This window comes from Arachis ipaensis, chromosome B6, assembly GCF_059453495.1.
Source record: "Arachis ipaensis isolate K30076 ecotype BB chromosome B6, ASM5945349v1, whole genome shotgun sequence".
In the NCBI taxonomy this organism is placed as follows: domain Eukaryota; kingdom Viridiplantae; phylum Streptophyta; class Magnoliopsida; order Fabales; family Fabaceae; genus Arachis; species Arachis ipaensis.
In genome coordinates, this window is record NC_142441.1 from 76,431,355 (window position 1) to 76,450,682 (window position 19,328).

The 19,328-nt window shown below is 37.8% G+C and overlaps 1 non-coding gene across 1 annotated transcript; it reads left to right on the forward strand.

Annotated features, from left to right (window-relative positions):
• Positions 1 to 8,390: 8,390 nt before the first annotated feature.
• On the forward strand, positions 8,391 to 8,498 carry LOC148561401 (small nucleolar RNA R71). The gene has a single exon (XR_015888088.1). It is a non-coding gene; the product is annotated as a small nucleolar RNA R71 (small nucleolar RNA).
• The last annotated feature ends 10,830 nt before the right edge of the window (positions 8,499 to 19,328 follow it).

A 19,328-nucleotide genomic window follows, 5' to 3' on the forward strand; every position in this document is an offset into this window, starting at 1 on the left:
CGCGCGCACACAGGTCTGTGCGCGCGCTCAAGAGCGAAAAGGGTAGGGGTTCATGCCCACAGGCTGTGCCAACACTCCCACCAGAGTGGTTGCAAGTTGCGTGTGGACGCACAAGTCTGTGTGATAAACCACTATTTTATGGTTTATCTTATGCTTAATTGAGTGGTTTTTATCAACACTTTACCCACTTATTCATACTATTTGCATGGTTTTACATTTGCCTTCCTAATTATGTGCTTTGATTGAAAACATGCTTCTTTGGCCCTAAGTTTCCTATGATTAATCCTCTCTTATTATCATTAGATTCCTTGATCTGTGTGTTAAGTGATTTCAGAGATTACAGGGTAGGAATGGCTTGGAGGATGGAAAGGAAGTATGCAAAAGTGGAAGGAATACAAGAAGTTGGAGAAATTGCTAAGCTGTCCAGCCTGACCTCTTCGCACTCAAACGGCTATAACTTTAGCTACAGAGGTCCAAATGACGCGGTTCCAGTTGCGTTGCAAGGCTAATGTCCGGGGCTTCAATTTGATATATAATTTGCCATAGCTGCCCTGATGTTAGGCGATGCGAACACGTGATTGATGCACCCGTGTCGCATCTGCGAACTTCAATCCGCGCAAACGCGTGGACGACGCCTCCGCGTCACTTTCCCGCGACATAAACGTAACAGAAATTGCAGGGGGTGATTTCTGAGCTATTTTTGACCCAATTTTCAGCCTAGAACACACAGATTAGATGCTATAAAGTTGGGGAATGCATCCATTCATAATAAGCTTTCATATTCACAATTTTAGGAGTAGATGTAGTTTTTAGAGAGAGAGGTTCTCTCCTCTCTCTTAGGATTTAGTTTTAGGATTTAGGATTATTTCTTCTTCATCTCAGGTTCAATGTTCCTTTTATTTATTTTATCAATTTAGTTTATGAACTCTTTATGTTTAGATTGATTTTCTTTACTTAATGCAATTTGAGGTAATTCAGATTTATGATTGTTCTCTCTTTTATGATATAAATAATTTGGATTTTTTCCTTTTAGCTTTGGTTGAGTCATTAGAGACACTTGAGTTATCAAACTCATTGTTGATTGAAAATTAGAATTCTTCAAGAATTAATTCGAGTTCCAATAACGCTAGCCTTTCCCAAGGAAAGACTAGGACCTGAGGAATCAAAATTAATTCATCCACTTAACTTACCTTCATAGTTAGAGGTTAATGGTGCACGAAATTGTGATGTCCAGGCTCGAACAATCCCTGGTAATGGCTCCAAAGCTTGGTGCTTTGATCTTAATTCATAATTGTCACAACTTCGATACAACTAACCAGCAAGTGCACTGGGTCGTCCAAGTAATACCTTACGTGAGTAAGGGTCGAATCCCACGGAGATTGTTGGTATGAAGCAAGCTATGGTCACCTTGCAAATCTCAGTCAGGCAGATATAAAGTGATAATGGTGTTTTCGAATGTTATATAATAAAATACGGATAGAGATACTTATGTAATTCATTGGTAGGAATTTCAGATAAGCGAATGGAGATGCTTTTCGTCCCTCTGAACCTCTGCTTTCCTGCTATCTTCATCCAATCAGTCTTACTCCTTTCCATGGCTGGCTTTATGTGATACATCACTACTGTCAACGGCTACTTTCGGTCATCTCACGGGAAAATGATCCAATGCCCTGTCACGGCACGGCTAATCGTCTGGAGGCATCACCCTTGTCAATGGCTTCATCTTATCCTCTCAGTGAATAATATGCTCACGCACCCTGTCACGGCACGGCTATTCATCTGTCGGTTCTCGATCATGCTGGAATAGGATTTACTATCCTTTTGCGTTTGTCACTAACGCCCTGCAATCGCGAGTTCGGAGCTCGTCACAGTCATTCAATCATTGAATCCTACTCGGAATACCACAGACAAGGTTTAGACCTTCCGGATTCTCTTGAATGCCGCCATCATTCTAGCTTACGCCACGAAGATTCTGGTTAGGAGATCTAAGAGATACTCATTCTAGCTTAATTCATGTAGAACAGAAGTGTTTGTCAGACACGTGTTCATGAGGGAGAAGGATGATGAGCGTCACACATAATCATCACCTTCATCACGTTCTTGGGTGCGAATGGATATCTTAGAAGCAAAATAAGAAGAATTGAATAGAAAACAGTAGTACTTTGCATTAATCTTTGAGGAACAGCAGAGCTCCACACCTTAATCTATGGAGTGTAGAAACTCTACCGTGAAAATACATAAGTGAAAGTCCAGGCATGGCCGAGATGGCCAGCCCCTCTGATCTAAGAACAATGCGTTCAAAGATGGTCAAAAAGACGTCTAATACAATAGTAAGAGGTCCTATTTATAATAAACTAGCCACTAGGGTTTACATGAGTAAGTAATTGATGCATAAATCCACTTCCGGGGCCCACTTGGTGTGTGTTTGGGCTGAGCTTAAGTGTAGCACGTGCAGAGGCCATTTGTGGAGTTGAACGCCAGTTTCTGTGCCAGTTTGGGCGTTCAACTCTGGTTCTGGATCCTTTTCTGGCGCTGGACGCCAGATTTGGGCAGAAGGCTGGCGTTGAACGCCAGTTTACGTCGTCAATTCTTGGCTAAAGTATGGACTATTATATATTTCTGGAAATCCCTGGATGTCTACTTTCCAACGCAATTGGAAGCGCGCCATTTCGAGTTCTGTAGCTCCAGAAAATCCACTTTGAGTGCAGGGAGGCCAGAATCCAACAGCATCAGCAGTCCTTCTTCAACCTCTGAATCTGATTTCTGCTCAAGTCCCTCAATTTCAGCCAGAAAATACCTGAAATCACAGAAAAACACACAAACTCATAGTAAAGTCCAGAAATGTGAATTTAACATAAAAACTAATGAAAACATCCCTAAAAGTAACTAGATCCTACTAAAAACATACTAAAAACAATGACAAAAAGCGTATAAATTATCCGCTCATCACAACACCAAACTTAAATTGTTGCTTGTCCCCAAGCAACTGAAAATCAAATAGGATATAAAGAAGAGAATATACTATAAATTCCAAACTATCAATGAAACAGAGCTTCAATCATATGAGCGGGACTTATAGCTTTTTGCCTCTTGAATAGTTTTGGCATCTCACTTTATCCATTGAGGTTCAGAATGATTGGCATCTATAGGAACTTCAGATTTCAAATAGTGTTATTGACTCTCCTAGTTCAGTATGATGATTCTTGAACACAGCTTCTTTATGAGTCTTGGCCGTGGCCCTAAGCACTTTGTTTTCCAGTATTACCACCGGATACATAAATGCCACAGACACATAATTGGGTGAACCTTTTCAGATTGTGACTTAGCTTTGCTGAGGTCCCCAATTAGAGGTGTCCAGGGCTCTTAAGCACACTCTTTTTTTGCTTTGGACCTTGACTTTAACCGCTCAGTCTCAAGTTTTCACTTGACACCTACACGCCACAAGCACATGGTTAGGGACAGCTTGGTTTAGCCGCTTAGACCAGGATTTTATTCCTTTAGGCCCTCCTATCCACTGATGCTCAAAGCCTTGGGATCCTTTTTATTTGCCCTTGCCTTTTGGTTTTAAGGGTTATTGGCTTTTTCTGCTTGCTTTTTCTTTTTCTTTCTATTTTTTTTTTCGCTTATTTTTTTTTTTCTGCAAGCTTTGTTCTTTGCTGCTTTTTCTTGCTTCAAGAATCATTTTTATGATTTTTCAGATTATCAAATAACATGTCTCCTAGTCATCATTCTTTCAAGAGCCAACATATTTAACATTCTTAAACAACAACTTCAAAAGACATATGCACTGTTCAAGCATACATTCAGAAAACAAGAAGCATTGTCACCACATCAATATAATTAAGCTAAGTTCAAGGATAAATTCGAAACTCATGTACTTCTTGTTCTTTTGAATTAAAACAGTTTTTATTTTAAGAGAGGTGATGGATTCATAGGACATTCATAACTTTAAGACAGAGTTACTAACTACTAATGATCACGTAATGAAGACACAAACATAGATAAGCACATAACATAGAAAATGAAAAACAGAGAAAGTAAGAACAAGGAATGAGTCCACCTTAGTGATGTCCTTGAGCTCTTCTATGTCTCTTCCTTGCCTTGGCTGCTCCTCCTTCATTGCTTTTAGATCTTCTCTGATTTCATGAAGGATGATGGAGTGCTCTTGATGTTCCACCCTTAGTTGCTTCCAATAATTGTGTGGAAGAAAATGTATCCCCTGAGGTATCTCAGGGATCTCTTGATTTGCAGTCAAATGTTCTACCACTGAGCTATAGACCCTTGATGGAAGCTTTTGTTTTCCCTTTCCTCTTTCTAGAGGTTTCTCTGGCCTTAGGTGCCATCAATGGTTATGGAAAAAACAAAAAAGCTATGCTTTTACCACACCAAACTTAGAATGTTGCTCGCCCTCGAGCAAAAGAAGAAAGAATAGAAGAATAAGAAGAAGATATGGAGGAGATGGATGGGAGTGTGTATTCGGCCATATGGGTGGGATTGGGTGGGAGAGAGATGTTGAATTTTTGAAGGTAGTGGGTATATGGATGTGAGTGGTAAATGGAAAAAAAAAAGAAGGGATGATCATGAATGGAAAGAGAGATGATGAGGTAGGTGGGGATCCTGTGGGGTCCACAAATCCTGAGGTGTCAAGCCATTTACATCCCTGCACCAATTTAGGCATGTAAAATGCCCTTGCACACAACTCTGGGCGTTCAGCGCCAGGTTGGTGCCCATTTTGGGCGTTCAACGCCCCTTTGCTGCCATTTCTGGCGTTGAACGCCAGAACCATGCTTGTTCTGGGCGTTCAGCGCCAGGATGCTCCCATTCTGGGCGTTCAGCGCCAGAACTATGCTCTGTTCTGGCGTTTGAACGCCAGACAGATGCTCCTCCAGGGTGTGATTTTTCTTCTGCTGTTTTTTGATTCCGTTTTCAATTTTTATATTTATTTTGTGACTCCACATGATCATGAACCTAAGAAAACATGAAAAACAATAAAAATAAGAATTAGATAAACATTGGGTTGCCTCCCAACAAGCGCTTCTTTAATGTCAATAGCTTGACAGTGGGCTCTCATGGAGCCTCACAGATGTGCAGAGCTTTGTTGAGACTCTCCAACACCAAACTTAGAGTTTGGATATGGGAGTTCAACACCAAACTTAGAGTTTGGATATGGGAGTTCAACACCAAACTTAGAGTTTGGTTGTGGCCTCCCAACACCAAACTTAGAGTTTGACTGTGGGGGTGACAAACCCCAATTTGACGGTTTATCTTGTATTGAATTTAGGGGATTTTATCACCTTTTACCCATATTTATTCAATGAAATAGCATGGTTTTGTATATTCTCCTTTAATTGTGCTTAAGAGTGAAAACATGCTTTTTAGGACTCAAAATAGCTAAATTTAATTCACCTTGATTCTATTAGATGCCTTGATATGTTTGTTAAGTGATTTAAGGTTTAGGAGGCAAAGATTGGATCAAGGGAATGAAGAAAGAAAGCATGAAAAGTTGGAGAACTCATGAAGAAATGGAAGAACCGGAAAGCTGTCAAGCCGACCACTTCGCACTTAATCGGCCATAACTTGAGCTACAGAGGTCCAAATGATGAGGTTCCAGTTGGGTTGGAAAGCTAACATCCGGGGCTTCGAAACGACATAAGATTTGCTATGGTTGAACCGCTCATGATGACGCGTACGCGCATAGTACGCGCACGCGCCGTTGCTAACACCTGGTTCACTTAAAGCAAAACGTGGCCAGCGATTTTAGAAGCCTTGTGGGCCCAATCCAACTCATTTCTGATGCTATTTAAGCCATGGATTGAAAGGGAATCAACATACTTTCACATACTTTTCATACTTTAGAAGTTAGTTACCATTAGTTTAGTTTGAGCTTAGTTTAGTAGTGAGAGTTAGTTTCTAGAGAGAGAAGCTCTCTCTTCTCTTTAGAATTAGGATTAGAATTAGGTTTAGTTTTTAGATCTAGGTTTTAATCTTTGCTTTCATCTCCTTCTACCTTTCAATTCCTTGTTGTTACATTCATTCTTCTTCTATTCTTTTGTTGTAATTTCCTTTATGTTGTTCATATACTTTGTTGTAGATCTAGTATTGTTCCTTCTACATTCTTCCAATTCAATAAGAGGTAATTCATAATAATTGTTCTTCTTTGCTTTTCTATTGTTGATCTCTTGCCTTTGTAGTTGTAGATTCCTTTAATTCTTGCAATTAATAATGTTTACTTCTATTGCATTCTATGTGTTTGTTGAAATGTCTCTTTTAGTTTTAGTGTAGATTTTGTTCCTCTTGGCCTAGGTAGAGTAGTTAGTGACACTTGAGTTATCTAATTCCTTTGTTGATTGATAATTGGAGAGATTGCTAATTGGTTTGGAGTGCACTAAAGCTAGTCTTTCCTTGGGAGTTGGCTAGGACTTGTGGCTCAAGTCAATTCATCCACTTGACTTTCCTTTAATTAGTAAGGGTTAACTAAGTGGTAGCAATGAACAATTCTCATCACAATTGAGAAGGATAACTAGGATAGGACTTCTAGTTCTCACACCTTACCAAGAGCCTTTTATAGTTGTTAGTTTATTTTCATTGCCATTTACTTTCCATGCTTCTTATCCAAAACCCCAAAATAACTCATAACCAATAACAAGACACTTTATTGTAATTCCTAGGGAGAACGACCCGAGGTCCAATACTTCGGTTTATAAATTTTAGGGGTTTGTACTAGTGACAAACAACTTTTTGTATGAAAGGATTAGTGATTGGTTTAGAAACTATACTTGCAACGAGAATTCATTTGTGAAATTCTAAACCGTCAAAAATCCATTCATCAGGGGGCTCTGGTTGACTCTGCTTGGAGAGAAGCTTTTCAAGCTTCCTCTCCATGGTTGCAGAGGGAGATCCTTGAGTTTTGAATACAAGGGAGTTCTCATTCCATTGAAGGACTATTTCACCTCTGTCAACATCAATCACAGCTCTTGCTGTGGCCAGGAAAGGTCTTCCTAGGATGATGGATTCATCCTCTTCCTTTCCAGTATCCAGGACTATGAAATCAGTAGGTATGTAAAGGCCCTCAACCTTTACTAATACATCTTCTACTTGTCCATAAGCCTGTTTTCTTGAGCTGTCTGCCATCTCTAGTGAGATTTTAGCAGCTTGCACCCCATAGATTCCCAGTTTCTCTATTACAGAGAGGGGCATGAGGTTTATACCTGAACCAAGGTCACACAGAGCTTTAAAGATCATGGTGCCTATGGTACAAGGTGATATGAACTTTCTAGGATCCTGTCTCTTCTGAGGCAATGTCATTGATCCAGATCACTTAGTTCATTGATGAACAAGGGAGGTTCAACTTCCCAAGTATCAATGCCAAATAATTTGGCATTCAGCTTCATGATTGCACCAAGAAACTTGGCAGTTTGCTCTTTAGTAACATCCTCATTCTCTTCAGAAGAGGAATACTCATCAGAGCTCATGAAGGGCATAAGGAGGTTCAATGGAATCTCTATGGTCTCTAGATGAGCCTCAGAGTCCTTTGGTTCCTCAGAGGGAAGCTCCTTGTTGATCACTGGACGTCCCAGGAGGTCTTCCTCCTTGGGATTCACGTCCTCTCCTCTCCTCACAGGTTCGGCCATGGCGCTTATGTCAATGGCCTTGCACTCTCCTTTTGGGTTCTCTTCTGTATTGCTTGGGAGAGTACTAGGAGGGATTTCAGTGATCCTTTTACTCAGCTGGCCCACTTGTGCTTCCAGATTTCTAATGGAAGATCTTGTTTCATTCATGAAACTTACAGTGGCCTTAGATAGATCAGAGACTAGATTTGCTAAATTAGAAGCATTTTGTTCAGAGTTCTCTGTCTGTTGCTGAGTTGATGATGGAAAAGGCCTGCTATTGCTAAACCTGTTTCTTCCACCATTATTAAAGCCTTGTTGGGGCTTTTGATCCTTCCATGAGAAATTTGGATGAGTTCTCCATGTTGAGTTATAGGTGTTTCCATAAGGTTCACCTAAGTAATTTACCTCTGCTATTGCAGGGTTCTCAGGATCATAGGCTTCTTCTTCAGAAGATGCCTCTTGAGTACTGTTGGATGCAGCTTGCATTCCATGCAGACTCTGAGAGATCATATTGACTTGCTGAGTCAATATTTTATTCTGAGCCAATATGGCATTCAGAGTATCAACCTCAAGAACTCCCTTCTTCATAGGCGTCCCATTATTCACAGGATTCCTTTTAGAAGTGTACATGAACTGGTTATTAGCAACCATGTCAATGAGTTCTTGAGCTTCTGCAGGCGTTTTCTTTAGGTGAATGGATCCACCTGCAGAAGTGTCCAGTGACATCTTTGATAGCTCAGATAAACCATCATAGAATATATCCAGGATGGTCCATTCTGAAAGCATGTCAGAAGGACACTTTTTGGTTAACTGTTTGTATCTTTCCCAAGCTTCATAGAGAGATTCACCTTCTTTCTGTCTGAAGGTTTGAACATCAGCTCTAAGCTTGGTCAGCTTTTGAGGAGGAAAGTACTTGGCTAAGAAAGCCGTGACCAGCTTATCCCAAGAGTTCAGGTTGTCTTTGGGTTGAGAATCCAACCATAATATAGCTCTGTCTCTTACAGCAAAAGGGAAAAGCATGAGCCTGTAGACTTCAGGATCTATTCCATTAGTCTTAACAGTATCACATATCTGCAAGAATTCAGTTAAGAACTGAAAAGGATCTTCAGATGGAAGTCCATGAAACTTGCAGTTCTGCTGCATCAGAGAAACTAATTGAGGTTTCAGCTCAAAGTTGTTTGCTCCAATGGCAGGAATGGAGATGCTTCTTCCATGTAAATTGGAATTAGGTGCAGTAAAGTCACCAAGCATCTTCCTTACATTATTATTATTTTCGGCTGCCATCTCCTCTTCCTGTTCAAAAATTTCTGAAAGGTTTTCTCTGGATTGTTGTATTTTAGCTTCTCTTAATTTTCTCTTCAGAGTCCTTTCAGGTTCTGGATCTGCTTCCACAAGAATGTTCTTATCCTTGCTCCTGCTCATATGACAAAGAAGAAGGCACAGAAAAATAATAATAATAATGGAGATCCTTTATACCACAGTATAGGGATCCCTGTGTGAGTGGAAGAAGAGGGGGAGACAAAGAATGTAATATAATGGAAGAAACACAACTGTGAGGATGGAAGAGAGGTGAAATGAGATGTTAGGATATGAATGAATAAATAGAATGAGATGGGGGAGGGATAATTTTCGAAAATATTTTTGAAAAAGAGTTAGTGATTTTTGAAAATTGTTAGTATTTTTTTCGAAATTTTTTTTTTGAAATAAAAATAAAAATAAAAATAATTAGTTAATTAAAAAGAAATTTTTGAAAAAGAGGGGAGATATTTTCGAAAATTAGAGAGAGAGAGAGAGAGTTAGTTAGGTAGTTTTGAAAAAGTTAAGAAACAAACAAAAAGTTAGTTAGTTAGTTGAAACAAATTTTGGAAAGATAAGAAGTTAGGAGGTTAGAAAATATATTTTGAAAAGATCTTTTTGAAAAAGATAAGATAAGAAGATATTTTTGAAAAGATATGATAGGAATTAGTTTTGAAAAAGATTTGATTTTTAAAATCTCAATTAATGACTTGATTCATAAGAAATCACAAGATATGATTCTAGAACTTAAAGTTTGAATCTTTCTTAACAAGCAAGTAACAAACTTCAAATTTTTGAATCAAAACATTAATTGATTAGTTATTTTCGAAAATTTTATATAAAAATAAGAAAAATATTTTTGAAAAATATTTTTGAAATTTTCAAAAATAACTAATAATTTTGAAAAAGATTTGATTTTTGAAAAAGATTTTGAAAAAGATAAGATTTTCAAATTGAAAATTTGATTTGACTCATGAGAAACAACTTGATTTTAAAAATTTTTTGAAAAAGTCAACTCAATTTTCGAATTTGATGAGAGAAAAATGGAAAGATATTTTTTTGATTTTTGAATTTTTATGAAAAACATGAAAAATATGCAATGCATGAAATTTTTAGATCAAAACAATGAATGCATGCAAGAATGCTATGAATGTCAAGATGAACACCAAGAACACTTTGAATGTCATGATGAACATCAAGAACATATTTTTGAAAAATTTTTAATGCAAAGAAAACATGCAAGACACCAAACTTAGAATTCTTTAATGCTTAGGCACTAAGAATTCAAGAATGCATATGATAAACATGAAAAGACACAAAACAAAAATAAATCATCAAGATCAAACAAGAAGACTTACCAAGAACAACTTGAAGATCATGAAGAACACTATGAATGCATGATATTTTCGAAATATGCAAGATGCACATGCAAGTGACACCAAACTTATGATGTGACTCAAGACTTAAACAAGAAACAGAAAATATTTTTGATTTTTATGATTTTCTAATTTTTTTGGATTTTTATTTATATTTTTCGAAAATTTAAAAGAAAAAATAAGGATTCCAAAATTTTTAATATGAATTCCAGGAATCTTGCCATGTTAGTCTAAAGCTTCAGTCCAGGAATTAGACATGGCTCACTAGCCAGCCAAGCTTTCAATGAAAGCTCCAGTCCAAAATACTAGACATGGCCAATGGCCAGCCAAGCTGTGATATATGGAATTACATGCATTGAAGTTATTAGTTGAAGCCTCAGTCCAAAAGAATTTAGACATGACTTTACAGCCAGCCAGGCTTCAACATGCTTCATGAAACACTAGAATTCATTCTTAAAAATCTTGAATAAAATTTTTGAAAACATTTTTATTATTTTTTTTATTTTTTTATTTTTTTTCGAAAACAAAGGAGAAATTTTTGAAAAATATTTTTAAAAAATTTTTTGAACAGAAAACGAAAAGAAAGTTACCCAATCTGAGCAACAAGATGAACCGTCAGTTGTCCATACACAAACAATCCCCGGCAACGGCGCCAAAAACTTGGTGCACGAAATTGTGATGTCCAGGCTCGAACAATCCCTGGTAATGGCTCCAAAGCTTGGTGCTTTGATATTAATTCATAATTGTCAAAACTTCGATACAACTAACCAGCAAGTGCACTGGGTCGTCCAAGTAATACCTTACGTGAGTAAGGGTCGAATCCCACGGAGATTGTTGGTATGAAGCAAGCTATGGTCACCTTGCAAATCTCAGTCAGGCAGATATAAAGTGATAATGGTGTTTTCGAATGTTATATAATAAAATAAGGATAGAGATACTTATGTAATTCATTGGTAGGAATTTCAGATAAGCGAATGGAGATGCTTTTCGTCCCTCTGAACCTCTGCTTTCCTGCTATCTTCATCCAATCAGTCTTACTCCTTTCCATGGCTGGCTTTATGTGATACATCACTACTGTCAACGGCTACTTTCGGTCATCTCACGGGAAAATGATCCAATGCCCTGTCACGGCACGGCTAATCGTCTGGAGGCATCACCCTTGTCAATGGCTTCATCTTATCCTCTCAGTGAATAATATGCTCACGCACCCTGTCACGGCACGGCTATTCATCTGTCGGTTCTCGATCATGCTGGAATAGGATTTACTATCCTTTTGCGTTTGTCACTAACGCCCTGCAATCGCGAGTTCGGAGCTCGTCACAGTCATTCAATCATTGAATCCTACTCGGAATACCACAGACAAGGTTTAGACCTTCCGGATTCTCTTGAATGCCGCCATCATTCTAGCTTACGCCACGAAGATTCTGGTTAGGAGATCTAAGAGATACTCATTCTAGCTTAATTCATGTAGAACAGAAGTGTTTGTCAGGCACGCGTTCATGAGGGAGAAGGATAATGAGCGTCACACATAATCATCACCTTCATCACGTTCTTGGGTGCGAATGGATATCTTAGAAGCGAAATAAGAAGAATTGAATAGAAAACAGTAGTACTTTGCATTAATCTTTGAGGAACAGCAGAGCTCCACACCTTAATCTATGGAGTGTAGAAACTCTACCGTGAAAATACATAAGTGAAAGTCCAGGCATGGCCGAGATGGCCAGCCCCTCTGATCTAAGAACAATGCGTTCAAAGATGGTCAAAAAGACGTCTAATACAATAGTAAGAGGTCCTATTTATAATAAACTAGTCACTAGGGTTTACATGAGTAAGTAATTGATGCATAAATCCACTTCCGGGGCCCACTTGGTGTGTGTTTGGTCTGAGCTTAAGTGTAGCACGTGCAGAGGCCATTTGTGGAGTTGAACGCCAGTTTCTGTGCCAGTTTGGGCGTTCAACTCTGGTTCTGGATTCTTTTCTGGCGCTGGACGCCAGATTTGGGCAGAAGGCTGGCGTTGAACGCCAGTTTACGTCGTCAATTCTTGGCCAAAGTATGGACTATTATATATTGCTGGAAAGCCCTGGATGTCTACATTCCAACGCAATTAGAAGCGCGCCATTTCGAGTTCTGTAGCTCCAAAAAATCCACTTTGAGTGCAGGGAGGTCAGAATCCAACAGCATCAGCAGTCCTTCTTCAACCTCTGAATCTGATTTCTGCTCAAGTCCCTCAATTTCAGCCAGAAAATACCTGAAATCACAAAAAAACACACAAACTCATAGTAAAGTCCAGAAATGTGAATTTAACATAAAAACTAATGAAAACATCCCTAAAAGTAACTAGATCCTACTAAAAACATACTAAAAACAATGTCAAAAAGCGTATAAATTATCCGCTCATCAGTTAACAAGGTGGGAGAAAAATCCAATTCTCATCACAATCGATAAGGATAACCAGGATAGGACTTCTATTTTTCATACCTTGCCAAGAGTTTCATTAAATATTAATTTATTAATTCCTGCAATTTATTTTCCTTGTTATTTAAATTACCTGTTCCTCACTTTCAAAACCCCCAATTTACAAAACTCATAACCAATATTAAGAACATACTTCCCTGCATTTCCTTGAGAAGACGACCCGAGGTTCAAATACTCGGTTATCAATTTTAAAGGGGTTTGTTACTTGTGACAACCAAAACGTTTGTAAGAAAGGTTGATTGCTTGGTTTAGTAACTATACTTGCAACGAGAGTTTACTATAACTTCTAAACCATCAATCTTCAGTTCTTCAAAATGGCGCCGTTGCCGGGGAATTGCAAACGTGTGCCTTATTATTGGTTATTATAAATATTTGCTTTTTGCTTGTTTATTTATTTTTATTTTTGTTTTTATTTTTGCCTTTTCGTAAATTAAGAGGTTATTGGTTTTTATTTAGTTATTAAAAATTTAAAAAAAATTTTTTTTTTCTTGTTGTTCATCTTGATCTTCAAGTTGTTCTTCGTGTTCATCTTGACCTTCAAGTTGTTCTTAGTTGTTTTCTTCGTTTTGATCTAAAAATTTTCAGTTTGGTGTCATTTTATTGTTTTTCTCTTTCCTCATTAAATTCAACATTTCAAAATTTCAATTTTCAATTTTCAATTTTCAAAATTCAAATTTAAAAATTTAAAATTTAAATCTTGTTCAAAAAAAAACATATCTTTTTCAAAATCTTATCTTATCCTATTTCAAAAATCAAATTTCAATATTTAAATTTCAAATTTCAAATTTCAAATTTCAAAATTCAAATTTCAAAAATTTAAAATTCAAAATTTCAAATTTCAGATTTCAAAATTTAATTTTCAAATTTCAAAATCTAATTTTCAAATTTAAAAATTTAAATTTCAATAAACTTTTAATTTCAATTTGTTTTTATTTTTCGTTTTTAAATTTTTATTTGTTATCATGAGTTCTCACCCCCATCGCTATGAGTCTGGTTACAATTATGTTGCAGGAAGAAGAAATTACAATGAGAACAGGCATCAAGGTTGGAACAATCAAAGATGGGAGGAGCCACAAGGATTTGATCAACCCTCTTGGCAACAACCACCTCCAATGGACTATCAACAACCACCACCATATGCCTATGAACCCTTTCCTCAACATGACTTTGGACCACCAAACTCACAAGCCCCTTTACACCATTTACCTCCATATGACCCTAACCCACATCCACCATACCAACCACCCTATGAACCGAATGAGCCATACATAGATCCACCCCAACCTCTATTGGATAACAATACACTCATCTCTAACATCATTGGTCTCACCTCTACACTCCAAAATATTATATCCCGCATGAACCAACCTTCTACCTCTAATATTCAACCCTCAAGCTCTAGTGCACTTCCTTTTCAACCACATAATGATCTTTTCATCCCATCACCACCTCCATGTAAGAGCACCCACATCCATCAATCCAAGAGCAAGATGATCCCAATTATGCTATTGATATGGAACAGGAAAGAAGGAATCATCTTCACGAATCCATACTTCATAAAGAGCTAGAGGAGGCCCTACGGGTAAAGGTAGGAGAGACCCTTGAAGATGAAAGAGTAGTTGAAAGGAGTTGTCATGGAAAGAAAATCATCGAGGATGAGTACGATTTTATACTTAAACAACTGGACAAAGCAGCAACTATTAAGAAAGAAGTGGTTGCAGACTTAAGAGATGATGTACCTCCATTGGAAAGTCTAGTCAAAGAGCCTCCTTCCATGGTGTTAGATGTTGATGTTAAGGAGAGCATACAACCTCCAAGGCAGATCATGGTTGAAGACTTGAAAGAGGTTGATCAAGAGATGGAGACTAAAGAAGCAGAAGCACAGCCTCCCATGCCCTTGGTGAGCAATAAAGAAGAGATTGAATTGGAAGAAAGCTACGAAGAGGAAGAGGTTGATATTGAAGAAACTTGCAAAGAGGTGGAAGTTGTCAGAGAAGAGCACAAGGGAGTGGAGCTTGCAAATTCGTTAACAATACCTCCCCCTAAGTTGCCATCATCCTTCACAACATTCAAGTGGGTAAAATTCATATCCCTTAGCTTTTTAATTCCTCTTGAATATGGGCTACTGGAGACGGATGGTTAACTTAGAGCTCTTTATGGCATTAAGAGTAAGAGGAAGATGGTTAGTGGTTGGAGTTGTCAAGCAAGGTTCAACATGGTTGTGTGCTCAAAATTTAAACGCAAAAGTTGGTGTAGAGCTCAACTGAATGGGTCTAGGAAGTTGTTTGGCCGCTTTAGTGAGAATTCAGATTGCTTGCTACCCGGATGGAATCATGATGATCAACACAAAGATGGGTGTAAAAGCAAGGTTTGGGATCCTGGAATCTGTTCTGACATTCAGCATACTGGAAGCCTGAGAACCTATTTAAAACTGCTCAAGGGTTTTACGTGCCTAGTTTGGGACCCCGGAGGCCATTGGAATTCCAAATATTGGTGGTGATTTTTGGATGAATACAAGCACAAGCCACCATAACAGGGAGCTCACCAAATGTCCAACTTAAGGACTTTAACTAAAAGTGCTAGGTGGAAGACAACCCACCATGGTATGATCGTTCCTTTTTCATTTTTTATTTAGTTTTATTTGTTTTTGAGTTTTATTTTATTGAACCTGGAATTATTCATAACATCTGCATCAGCATCTGCATACTGCATTCTGCATTTTGCATTAAAAAATAAAAATAAAAAATAAAAAAAGGGAAAGCACGCACGTGACGCGGCAGCGTCGCTGACGCGTCTGCGTCACCAGTGCGTTGTGAAGAAAAGAAAGTAAACAGAAAGTCACGCGAGAGCGTGGCTGGAGGCGTGCCTTTGGCACAAATCATCCCACACGACTGCGTCGCTGACGTGTCCGCGTCACATGGGAAACATGCCTCCCACGCGTCCGCGTCATTCACGTGGCCGCGTGACCTGGAAATCGACGTAAGAAAGGGTGCACGACCGAAAGATGTGCAAGAGTGGTGCTGGACTGGTGCTGAACGCACAAACCCTACCACATGGACGCATGGCTCACGCGTCCACGTCATACCCCCATAATGGCCACTCACGTGATCACGTCAATCACACGACCGCGTCACCCTGGATTTTGGCAATACTAAGTTTCGAACAGAGAGTTGTGCGAGCGCGAGGCTGCCCTCGCGCCAGTAGCATAAACTGTGTCACGCGACCGCGTGACCAACGCGACCACATCAATCCCTATAAGTGCAAGTCATGCGACCGCGTGCCCCACGCGTCCGCGTCGCTTGCGCCGCACAGCTTATCCTAATTTGCCAAATATCTTATCTTTTCTTTCCCAATCCTAATTTTTCCTCCCTCATTTCTTACTTACTTATTCTTCCGTTCTTTCCTTTCTCATTCTTCTTATCTTTCACTTTATTTTACTTAATTTATTTGAATATTTCATTCATTGCATCTTAATTTTGTGCATATTTTTCTTTTCTTTTCTAAATTCATTATTTTTCCTTTGGTGTTAATTTTCTTATTTAACTGTTGCATCTTCTCTTGAATTATTTTGGGTGCTTAGTGACTTGTTTTATTCTGGATAGGTAATATTATTTTTACCAATGTCAATCTTTTATACCTGTATTACTTTTACATTGACATGAATTTATATTATCTCCTTACCCACACTCTCTTCCCTATTTTTGCAAATTTTTGCACTCTTGATTTGCCATGTACTTCTACTGTTTTCTCATTTGCATGTTGTAGCTACCATGTAATTGAGACCCTCATTTGGCATTAACCCAACCATATTTTATTTTATCTTTATTTCTGGGTTACTGTTCTTCTTTTTCTCTTCTTTCAGGCTGGCCACCGAAGACGAAAAAAGGGAGAAACTTCTATCACGAAAAACAAATGAGTCCATCTGCACAATCCTTGAAGAAAAGCATCAGTTGGAATAACCCGTCTACCTGCACATCTCAGCATGTACTGAGGACGGTACAATCTTTAAGTGTGGGGAGGTCGATACCGACTTCCGTGGGTTAGTATTTCCTTCTCAAATACCAATGGTTTATTTTCCTTGTTAGTTGTTGCATTTGCATGTTTGATTGCATGATTATTTAATTTTGTGCATATTTTACCACTTGGTTGAAGTAATATTTTCTTTTTCAAAAAAACCTTTTTAGAGCATTTCACTAATTTGAATAAAATTTAATGTTACACTTGTTTGAAGAAATATTATAATGGAACATGGTTAGAGCTCGAACACACAAAACCTGTGAGATTTTTGAGCTTATTTGAATTGGTTGCATTTTACCAACCAATATTTTATTTGTGGTGTGTGTTGTTCTCTCTAAAATTGTGATCTTTGTCTTGCTTAATTCTATATTTCCATGGTTTGATGTATGCATACACTTACATGATTGAGGCCTTTGTTTCACTGAGCTTACATACCCATATGGCCTTAACCCTTCATTATCCCTTGCAAACCAATTTGAGCCTATTTTGCCCCTTTGTTCTTTACTTTAGCACATCATTAACTCTTAGCGAAAAACAATAATGTCCTTAATTTGAATCCTTGGTTAGCTTAGACTAGTGAGAGTGCTCATGAATTAAGTATAGGAAAGTTGAATTTGGAAACATTTGATTTGAGAATTGAGTATGTTAGAATTTTCTGAAAATGTAAAAAAAAAATGTTTAGGACATGATTCATGCATCCAATAATTTAATTATGTGCATTGAGAAAAATAAAAGAAAAGAAAATATATATATATATATATATATATATATATATATATATATATATATAAAAGTGAGAAAAAGAAAAGAAAAAAAAAAGAGCAATTAAGCAAAAAGGGGACAAAATGCCCCAAAGTAAGTGGTGAAAGCAATGCATATGTACTGTACTTGAAATTAGAATGCATAAATATGTGGAAAACATGGTTAATGGATAGTTAGATGTGGTATTATGATTACATGTATTGTCTAAAGTTAGGTGGAAAGTTTAAGTTAATTAAGGATTCAGATTTTAGTCCACTTGGCCAAATACAATCCTACCTTGACCCTAACCCCATTACAGCCCTTAAAAGACCTCTTGATATGTGTATATGTGCATTAAATTTTTGTTGATTGTTAGATGAAGAGCAAGCCTTAGAAAGCATGGTTAGTAGAGAATTGAGAGAATCAAACCTAAAACACTTGAGTGATTAGAGTGTATACACTCCCAGTGAGGGTTCGATGCCCAATTCCTTATTCCCTGCCTTCATGAGTTATTTTCTTCTTGCAAGTCTATTTGTACTTCATTTTCATGATTTGAATTAGTAAAATCCACTTCATATTTCTTCTTGAAGGATTTGTTTACTTTTAACTAAGTAGGTAGAAACATTTTGCATGTAGCTGCATTCATATAGATAGGTTGCATTTCATATTAATCTACCATTCCTCTTCACCCCTTTATAGTTTCTCTTGAGCTTAGCATGAGGACATGCTAATGTTTAAGTGTGGGGAGGTTGATAAACCACTATTTTATTGTTTATCTTATGCTTAATTGAGTGATTTTTATAAACTCTTTACCCACTTATTCATACTATTTTCATGGTTTTACATTTGCCTTCCTAATTATGTGCTTTGAGTGAAAACATGCTTCTTTAGCCTTAAGTTCCCTATGATTAATCCTCTCTTATTACCATTAGATGCCTTGATATGTGTGTTAAGTGATTTCAGAGATTACAGGGCAGGAATGCCTTGGAGGATGGAAAGGAAGTATGCAAAAGTGGAAGGAATACAAGAAGTTGGAGAAATTGCTAAGCTATCCAGCCTGACCTCTTCGCACTCAAACGGCTATAACTTTAGCTACAGAGCTCCAAATGACGCAGTTCCAGTTGCGTTGGAAAGCTAACGTTCGGGGCTTCGATTTCGCATGTAATTTGCCATTGCTGTCCCAACGTTAGGTGACACAAACACGTGAATGATGCGCCCGCGTCGCATCTGCGAACTTCAGTCCGCGCGGACGCGTGGACGACGCCTCCGCGTCACTTTCCCGCGACCTGAACGTAACAGAAATCACAGGGGTTAATTTTTGGGCTGTTTTTGACCTAGTTTTCAGCCCAGAACACACAGATTAGATGCTATAAAGTGGGGAAATGCATCCATTCATAATAAGCTTTCATATTCACAATTTTTAGAGTAGATGTAGTTTTTAGAGAGAGAGGTTCTCTCCTCTCTCTTAGGATTTAGTTTTAGGATTTGGGATTATTTTTTCTTCATCTCAGGTTCAATGTTCCTTTTATTTATTTTATCAATTTAGTTTATGAACTCTTTATGTTTAGATTGATTTTCTTTACTTAATGCAATTTGAGGTAATTCAGATTTATGATTGTTCTCTCTTTTATTTATGATATAAATAATTTGGATTTTCCCTTTTGGCTTTGGTTGAGTCATTAGAGATACTTGAGTTATCAAACTCATTGTTGACTAAAAATTAGAATTTTTCAAGAATTAATTCGAGTTCTAATAACTCTAGCCTTTCCCAAGGAAAGACTAGGACCTGAGGAATCAAAATTAATTCATCCA